The sequence below is a fragment of the Macrobrachium nipponense genome, chromosome 43 (genome assembly GCF_015104395.2).
Source record: "Macrobrachium nipponense isolate FS-2020 chromosome 43, ASM1510439v2, whole genome shotgun sequence".
Lineage (NCBI taxonomy): Eukaryota > Metazoa > Arthropoda > Malacostraca > Decapoda > Palaemonidae > Macrobrachium > Macrobrachium nipponense.
Genome location: NC_061104.1, coordinates 44,003,406 through 44,013,405, shown reverse-complemented (window position 1 = coordinate 44,013,405; position 10,000 = coordinate 44,003,406). Strand labels below are relative to the sequence as shown.

The following is a 10,000-nucleotide window of genomic DNA, read 5'->3' as shown; positions in this document are numbered from 1 at the left end:
ATAAAAAAGCTTTCGAACCCTTCCCCATGGGTTCATCTTCAATCCAAATAATGATAATGCAAAGAAGAACAAGAAGAGACCAAGACAACTACTACACCAGCAAATCACGATAAAGTGAAATAGATACTTATTACTACTATTACTATTGTGATGATAATAATATTAATATTAATAATGATGGAAAGAAAAGAGGGATAATAGTAACTGACGTGAAGTAAATAACAAATAAGTACGAGAAGAAACGTAGTTTCTTTACCCTCTGGAAAAGAAAAAAATAAAGGGAGGAGGAGGAAGGTGTTAGGTATCGTCAGAGAGAGAGAGAGAGAGAGAGAGAGAGAGAGAGAGAGAGAGAGAGAGATGCCCAGGCCTTTCGTGAAATGCCGAACTCACCTCAAGGTCATTTCTCCTTAGGTGCGTCATACCAACAGCAGCTCGATGCGATTAGGTATAAACAGGATAAAGCGTTCTGGCCCTTCGTCATCAACTTCCTCCCTTGGGACCGAATATGTTGACAAATAAAGTCTTGCTTTTAACGTCTTCTTTACAGGCTCATCGACAGGATGGCGTGATTTTTTTTTTCCTAGATTTTATTATATATATTTTTTTATTACTATCGTTTCACAATCAGCATTTTATCGCTGGGTACCGTTATCAGCAGTTGAAGAAGAAAACGGCACTGTTGGTACTATGACACTTGGACTAAACTTTTTCTCGTTGGTTAAAATCCTGAAAACCCAGATAGATGAATGGTTATATCACCAAACAATAAATAACAATAAATATCTGTCAGAATGTAACGTGGTTTCTTTCACATCCACAGAGATTTCCGCATCACACAGCATGTCGTTAATACGAAGCAACGTTACAATATTACGACAGCACGCCGTTAATACGAAGCAACTTTACGATCTCGTCGTCCACTAAAATCACCTGACACTGGCACAGTATAACGACAGCGTAGTACTCTGATGTCGTCACCACATCACAGCGAACACGCGAATCGACATTTCGATTATTTCTCACGAGGCCTCTTTCCCCTTTTTACGACACCGAAACACTGCGTGAGACAAAAATCCCTCAGTTGGCGCCATTCGTTCTCATCATTCCCCCCTCACTCCCCCTCCCCTCTCCTCGACGATAATTTCTACCAAGCCCTCACCTTCCCTACCCACCCCTCCTCCCAACAGGCCACCGCTTCACAGCGATCACAAAAAAATGTCCGTCCATCCGCGTATCCTTCGTCCGCCGGACGCTGCGCCGAACGGCTGCCTACTTTATTCCTTGACTGGCGCTAACTGTACACTGATATTCTCTTTCTCCCGCCACTTCTCTCACTCTTCGGATGAGAATCTCGAAGCTCTCCTCTCTCTCTCTCCTTCCTTCCTTCTCTCTCTCTCTCACTGTCTCTCACGTTCTCTCCCTTACTCTACGTGATCGTAGCACAAGGTTAGTGACTTGCTCCCTTGGTGTTTGACGTATCTGAGTAATCGCTTTTTATCTGGCGAGCCCTCGATATGCAAATGCCCCAACGCTGCTGCTGCTGCTGCCGCCGCTCGCTCAAGAGTTCGGGGTACCGGGTAAGGTAGGTAGGTAGGTAGGTAGGGAGGGAGGGAAGAAGGGCCTATGGGAGTCCGAGGTGCCGGCCTCTTTCAAGACCTTGCTCAACGCAGCTGAAGCTAGAATCAAGGCAGTTTACTTGAAGCTGGGGCCTACCTCTTGTCTCTTCGCCGTCCGAGCATTTTTTTTTCTTTCTCTCCCTACTTATTCTCTGCATTGACGCCGAAGAAAGCTTTTGACTGACCACAGCTGTTGAAATGCCAGTCCATGGACACCAGTAAATCGCAATATCTTATATGAAAAGACTACGTCTGTAGGAACATGTTTTCTTTCACGTTTATCCCATCTTATTTTAATTTTACTCGCGCTAGCAGGGATGTTATGTTCCCATTTTGAGTGATTCGTATTGTTCCCGTGACACCAAACATACAGAAGACACTAATGTGGTAAAAGACGTGCCCTCAGATCCTCTGGTAAATGGCCCACTTGCTGAAACGAGGGGAGATCAAATCCCATTTTGCACGTCATTCTTCTGCTTATGTTCCCAGACAGGAGGCCACCAGCGGGTGGCGTCGTAACTGAGTTCAAATAACTTTACACATTCAGGTGTCTTAAAGGAGTTACAGTATTCTCTCTCTCTCTCTCTCTCATGTGAGGGGCGTAATGACAGTACAACGTAATTCACTGCCCTTTGGTTGTCCTCGTCTTGCTAACTTACCCAGTCTTCACTGCCCAACGCCATATTAACTTGATGTTATGTAATGGACGTTATTCTAAATCATCGTGAGCTCTGGGTGATTCATTCAAGTCAAGGAAATAGCGAATGTTCTATGCAGGTTGTGACTATCAATTCATAACTTCTGGCGGGAGAATCTGCAGAAGAAATAATCAGTAGTTAACTTGATCAGCACTGACCATCAAAGGCCCTTCCTGACCTTACTTACTACACGTTTCATTCAAGGTCTTTAATCGGTATTTTCTTTCCTATTTGTATAATTTTGATGGCCTGGCTGTTTTATTTAATCGCTGATCCACTTTTTTTGTGAGAAACTGTTCAGATATAGGTACAAATTTTGAAGTAAGATTCGCTTATCAATCAATATGAAGATTCGAGCATTTCTGTTTTTTTTTCTTATTTTTTTTTTAGAAAGTTCCGGTTTGGTCATTGGCATTCAAGCAGGTCGAAATTGCCCTTTCGGGAACACCAGAATGCTTTTAGTCTTCGAGCGTTCTTGAGTCACATTCCACAACACTTAAACAACTGCCCTTAACAGTATATAACTCAGGAAGCTCAGTCATATAATACTAGTCCTGTCTCCCCTGATAATTCACCATTTTCAAGACACAGATGGCGTCTTCTATATTTGGCCATTAAAGAGTCATCGCCGTAAGGGGACTATTGCCATCAGTGCACCTCACACGATGAACTGTAGGCATTACTAAAGGTTGTTTGCAGGGTGCCTTTGGCCCCTAGCTGCAACCCCCTTTCGTCCCTTTTACTGTACCTCCATTCATATTACATTGCTTCCATCTGATTTTCCACCCTCTCCTACCGATTATTTCATAGTGCAACTGAGAAGTTTTCCTCCTGTTACACCTTTTGAACCTACCTACTCTCAATTTCCTTTCGAGCGCTGAATGACCTCAAAGGTCCCAGTGCCTGGCCTTTGGCCTGAACTTTATATCTCGTTCCATTCCATTAAAGAGTCATAATCACTGTACAATTGTTTTCCAGTTCAGCAATATTTCTCATGAAATAAACTCAAGAAAAACTTATAAAAAATTGCAACGCAATGTCTGATATGCCACCAACTTCTGCATTGGTGGGGACATTTAAATGAGGAGTTTACTCTGGTTAAAAAGAATAATAAAAAAAATAAGAAATAAAAATAAAAACTTGTTTCCAAGCTGAAAAGGGGTCCCGGGATTGTCAAGTTACGTAAAAAAAAAAAAAAAGAAAAAAAAAGGAGTCTATATACTGAAGTTCAAAATTCGTTAAACTGAATGACGATCGTGGTACTGAAGTTTTGTGGCTTTGATTTCATAGTCAATAGCTTCAGTATCTTGTAAAGGACACAAGTCTCTGTCAAGTTTGAAACAGTGATACAGGCCTCATATTCATCCATTTATCAGTAAAGTGCGGATTACGATTTCCTGTACTGCATTTGTACATATAATGACAAGGATCACTGGCATGTAGAGCAAGATACGGTCAGTCTCTAAATATATTATGAACATCTTGAGAAGCGCCTCAGCGGCGTGGTCGGTTTGGTCTTGGACTACCACCTCGGTGGCCGCGAGTTCGATTCTCCGGCATTCCACTGAGGAGTGAGAGATGTGTATTTCTGGTGATAGAAGTTCACTCTCGACGTGGTTCGGAAGTCACGTCAAAAGCCGTTGGTCCCGTTGCTGAATAACCACTGGTTTCATGCGACGTAAAAACACCATACTCAAACAAACAAACAATATCTTGAGTAACATGTTTCTTAAAAGGTGAAAAAATCCGATAATCTAGCTCGTTGTTTGTCCGCACACGATTCCTTCATTCCTCACACCGTTGGACTGTGGAAGCAGCCTCACTTCTGAGGATGTTGGGCAAATGGTATATCAGGACTTCAGGTGGAGATGAAATGCATTACTATCCTAAAGCGATTCTCTTTTTATTTTAATAATTCATTTATATTTCTTACATATGTATTGATTAATTTTTATTTTTTTTATTCTAATAACTGATCTTTCTGTATTTCCCGTTGCATTCTGTTTTACTTTCAAATGAACACTGCATTCCTTGGAATCTTGAATTTCAAGTCAGTGGGTCCCTGTGGACTCGTTCTATATGAAGAGGGTTCATCTTTTGGATAATAATAATAATAATAATAATAATAATAACCAAAGAGATGTAACAGGCTCTTTCCATATGAATAAGGTCCATCTTTTGGATAATAATAATAATAATAATAATAATAATAATAATAATATAGTCTATAATAAAATATAATAATAATAATTGCCAAAGAGATGTAACAGGCTCTTTCCTTATGAATAAGGTCCATCTTTTGGATAATAATAATAATAATAATAATAATAATAATAATAATAATAATAATAATAATAATAATAATAATAATAATTGCCAAAGAGAGATAGATTGCAGGCAATTTTACTGATAGTAGATGACAAATAGTCACCACAAGCTCTTTGCAAGATAACAGACAAAAAATAATTAAACAAAAAATTTAATCAGCTAAAGTTTAGTGATACAGTTATAATTAAACGACATTTGTATTGCGGGAATTTCCGTCATTCGTCTGAAAGGCCGGAAGTATCGCTAATGACGTAAAATCCGTTGTTGACCACAAGCGTTAGGCCGGTAATGGGTCGGAATGTTATCACGCGAGAAATTCCTGCGGTAACTTTCGTCGTTGGAGATACCGAAATATTAACCTTCGGATTAACTCGTGGTTACGAATGCTAGATTAAGCATATATGCCATCGAGGGCTTATAAAAGAACGCATGGAAGAAGATAAACACGAGATAAAAGCATGTTTATTTATTTATTTATTTATCTAATTATTTATTTATTCATTCATTTATTTTGTAATCTTATTTATTTCCATTACCACCCACAGTAGTACACATCCATTCATATCTGACTGGATATCTCTCCACATACCGAACATTTACATAGTTATTATTATTATTTTATTTTTTTCATTTTATTTATTTATTTATTTATTCATTTATTTTTTATTTTTTTGTCTATCACAGTCCTCCAATTCGATTGGGTGGTATTTATAGTGTGGGGTTCCGGGTTGCATCCTGCCTCCTTAGGAGTCCATCGCATTCCTTACTATGTGCGCCGTTTCTAGGATTACACTCTTCTGCATGAGTTCTGGAGCTACTTCAGCCTCTAGTTTTTCTAGATTCCTTTTCAAGGATATTGGGATCGTGCCTAGTGTTCCTATGATTATGGGTACAATTTCCACTGGCATATCCGATATCCTTCTTATTTCTTTTTTCAGGTCTTTATACTTATCCATTAATTATTATTATTATTATTATTATTATTTTTTTTTTTTGCTCTATCACAGCTCCTGCCAATTCGACTGGGGTGGTTATTTGATAGGTGGGGTTGGGGTTCCGGGGTTTGCAATCCGTAGGCCATCCTTAGGGAGTCATTCACTTTGTTCTTACTATGTGTGCCGTTTCCAGGTCATCACTCTCTGCATGAGTCCTGGAGCTACTTCAGCCTCTAGTTTTTCTAGATTCCTTTTCAGGGATCTTGGGATCGTGCCTAGTGCTCCTATGATTATGGGTACGATTTCCACCGGCATATCCCATATCCTTCTTATTTCTATTTTCAGATCTTGATACTTATCCATTTTTTCCCCCTCTCTTTCTTCAACTCTGGTGTCCCATGGTATTGCGACATCAATGAGTGATACTTTCTTCTTGACTTTGTCAATCAACGTCACGTCTGGTCTGTTTGCACGTATCACCCTATCCGTTCTGATACCATAGTCCCAGAGGATCTTTGCCTGATCGTTTTCTATCACTCCCTGAGGTTGGTGCTCGTACCACTTATTACTGCAAGATAGCTGATGTTTCTTGCACAGGCTCCATTATTATTATTATTATTATTATTATTATTATTATTATTATTATTATTATTATTATTATTATTATTATTATTATTGAACGAAGGAACCTCCGTAACGAGGTTATAATGTTGACAATTAAAAGCGACAGTAGTGTTAAAATATATTTTTGTACAATGCTAAAAAATATCAGTATTTTTAGCATTGTAAAAATATATTTTTAACACTACTGTCGCTTTTAATTATCAATATTATTATTATTATTATTATTATTATTATTATTATCATTATTATTATTATTATTATTATTATTATTATATTATTATTATTATTATTATTCAGTAGATGAACCCTATTCATATAGAACAACCCCACCAAAAGTTGATGATAGATAAGAGCTGGATAATTAATGATAGGCAAGAGCTGTTTAATAATCATTTACTGAAATATGCATATGCTGGAAAATAAAAAAAATAAATAAACAGATCAGAAATAAAATTGCGTAAAGGAATGAAAGAGGTTTAAGAGTTCCGTCAAAAAATGACAGTTGCCGCTACGGTAAGCTTGGAGAATTCTTATCTTATTATATACAATATAATTGAATATAGCCGTCGACAAAAAAATGGCATGAAAAAAGAAGCGATAAGATAACAAATGACATTGTAAACAAACGAAAAAAAAAAAAACAAAAATTAGAATAGAATAAAAAAAAAAAAAAAAGTCAGCAGTTAACAGATGACATCGTAAGAGGAGAAAGAAAGAAAAAACCACAAAAAATAGAACGAAAAAAGAAGCGATAATATATCAAATGATATCGTAAAAAAAAGGAAAAAAGTCGAACAATATAAATAGAGTCATCCATAAAACAACAAAAATTAGAATAAAGAAAAGTCCAAAGGTAACAAATGACATCGTAAGAGGAAAGTAAGAAAAAAATGGAATAAAAAAAAGAAGGGATAATATATCAAATGACATCGTAAACAAACGAAAAAAAAGTCGAACAATATAAATAGAGTCATCCATAAAACAAAATTAGAATAGAATAAAAAAAAAAAAGTCAGCAGGTAACAGATGACATCGTAAGAGGAGAAAGAAAGAAAAAACCACAAAAAAATTGAATGAAAAAAGAAGCGATAATATTTCAAATGATATCGTAAAAAAAAGAAAAAAAGTCGAACAATATGAATAGAGTCATCCATAAAACAACAAAAATTAGAATAAAGAAAAGTCCAGAGGTAACAAATGACATCGTAAGAGGAAAATAAGAAAAAGGGGAAATAAAAGCGAAGAGCAAAGTCAAGTTTCTCATTAGGGGGCATCAAAACTTTCTTTTTTAGAAAGTTCAGTCAAGGTGATGCCGCCGGGAGAGAGACGACTTCGGACGGAAAAAGAGAGAGCAAGAGTCAGACGACTCTCTCCTCTCTCTCTCTCTCTCTCTCTGTTGCTAGGTAGTGATAGCAGAGGTTTGTTTTATTGACGTACCCAGTATTATTATTATTATTATCATTATTATTATTATTTTTTATTTATTTATTATTTTTTTTGCTTTACCACAGTCCTCCAATTCGACTGGGTGGTATTTATAGTGTGGGGTTCAGGGTTGCATCCTGCCTCCTTAGGAGCCCAACACTTTTCTAACTATGTGCGCCGTTTCTAGGATCACACTCTTCTGCATGAGTCCTGGAGCTACTTCAGCCTCTAGTTTTTCTAGATTTCTTTTCAGGGATCTTGGGATCGTGCTTAGTGCTCCTATGATTATGGGTAGGATTTCCACTGGCATATCCCATATCCTTCTTATTTCTATTTTCAGATCTTGATACTTATCCATTTTTTCCCTCTCTTTCTCAACACTCTGGTGTCCCATGGTATTGCGACATCAATGAGTGATACTTTCTTCTTGACTTTGTCAATCAACGTCACGTCTGGTCTGTTTGCACGTATCACCCTATCCGTCCTGATACCATAGTCCCAGAGGATCTTTGCCTGATCGTTTTTCTATCACTCCCTCAGGTTGATGCTTCTACCTATGAATTATATTATTATTATTATTATTATTATATATTAAAAATAAATAAAAATCTCTTACTTTGCTCCCGATAATAATAATAATAATAATAATAATATAATAATAATAATAATAATAATAATAATAATAATAATAATAATAATGCTATAATTATTATTATTATTTATGGTCTATCACAGTACTCCAATTCTACTAGGTGGTATTTATAGTGGGATTATTATTATTATTATTATTATTATTATTATTATTATTATTGTTATTATTATTATTATTATTATTATTATTATTATTATTATTATTATTATTTATCAATCCAAATTATTAGGTTCAAAATGAAAGATGTTTTATTTTCACTTTGAAAGTCGAACTTCCAGAAACTACAATAAATACGCAAACCCTAAATAAAGAGTTTTTCTTCTCGGGGCAAGCTCTCTAAAGCATTCGCTCGAGAGAGAGAGAGAGAGAGAGAGAGAGCGGAACAACCGCTGTTGTCTTCTTACGGTCCGATGCGTTTGGGAGAGAGGTTTGGCCTCGTTGCAACATTCATCGAAGTTGTCAATTACTGGTTTTGTTTAAGCCATGGAATCTTGTGTGGCTCTCTCTCTCTCTCTCTCTCTCTCTCTCTCTCTCTCTGAGAGATATTTCACATGCTTTATAACATACCTGTCAATTTCAATGCATTTCTTCAATTTGCATACCAGTTCGTTCTGCATTCCATGTGCGAACCTTTTATTCATTTAAATCCGTTTTACCTGGAGTCATATTCCAATAATAATAATAATCCTAATAATAATCTAATTAATTAATAATAAATAATAATAATAATCATAATAATAATAATAATAATAATAATAATAATAATAATAATAATAATAATAATAATAATAATAATAATAGTTTTGTTCAAGAGAATGGCAGCATCAATAGAATGATTTTATGCAATGCATAAAGTTAATTCTTCACAACTGCACTGGAAACATGATTTTCGTAGCAATGCATTCTTTTTATTAAAAGATTTTCGTAGCAATGGCACTACCTGAATGCATTTCTTCTTATTAAATAAAGTCTAAATAATGACCATAAGAAAGAGTACAAGAGTCTCTTTCAAATTCACATTAAGCTGAACCATTTTCTAGCGACAAGATTATACTGAATTACCTGATGCAACATTTAATTTGAATTGCTCGAAGCAATATCTTAGTGGATGATTTGTCATCTCCAACGCAGCATATTACTGAGTCAGTGTAAATATGACATAATGAAATCCCCATTCGCAAAGACATTGTGCTGAATCTGAACAACTTGTTACCCTCAACGTCTGTGACTAATCAATCCAAAACAAGTAAAAGAAACTCTATATCATGACATATGTTTATTTAAATTTTTTCTGTATGCAGTATAGAAACGAGGCGTGATCCGACCTCCAGCTTACTTGGGACGCTTGCAGGATTTTCCTCTCATAAGTCGTACACTTTATATTCCTAACTTAAAGCGAAGTGGTGTCGTTAATTATTACTCATACAATGAGTATTAACAATGATCAAATAGAAAGGACACAAATTAAGCGCGTTTATATATTCTCAGTTATAATTGGAGACAAAAAATAATCGAACAGAAACATAGCCTAAATTCAGTACACCAATTAAATTAAAATGTGCTAAAATCTACGGTCAGATCGCGCCTTGTTTCACCATCGAAGATGAAAATGAATACGTTATATTTTAATAGAAATAATTTTTCTGTACTGTTTCACATACACATTATTTATATTTTACATTTTCATTCTAATAAATAAATTATCAACATCCTGTTCTAAGA

The 10,000-nt window shown here is 35.8% G+C and overlaps 1 pseudogene; it reads right to left on the bottom strand.

Annotated features, from left to right (window-relative positions):
- The window catches only part of LOC135213698 (uncharacterized), a 101,289-nt pseudogene extending 99,780 nt beyond the window's left edge, over positions 1–1,509 (bottom strand).
- Between the last annotated feature and the right edge of the window lie 8,491 nt (positions 1,510–10,000).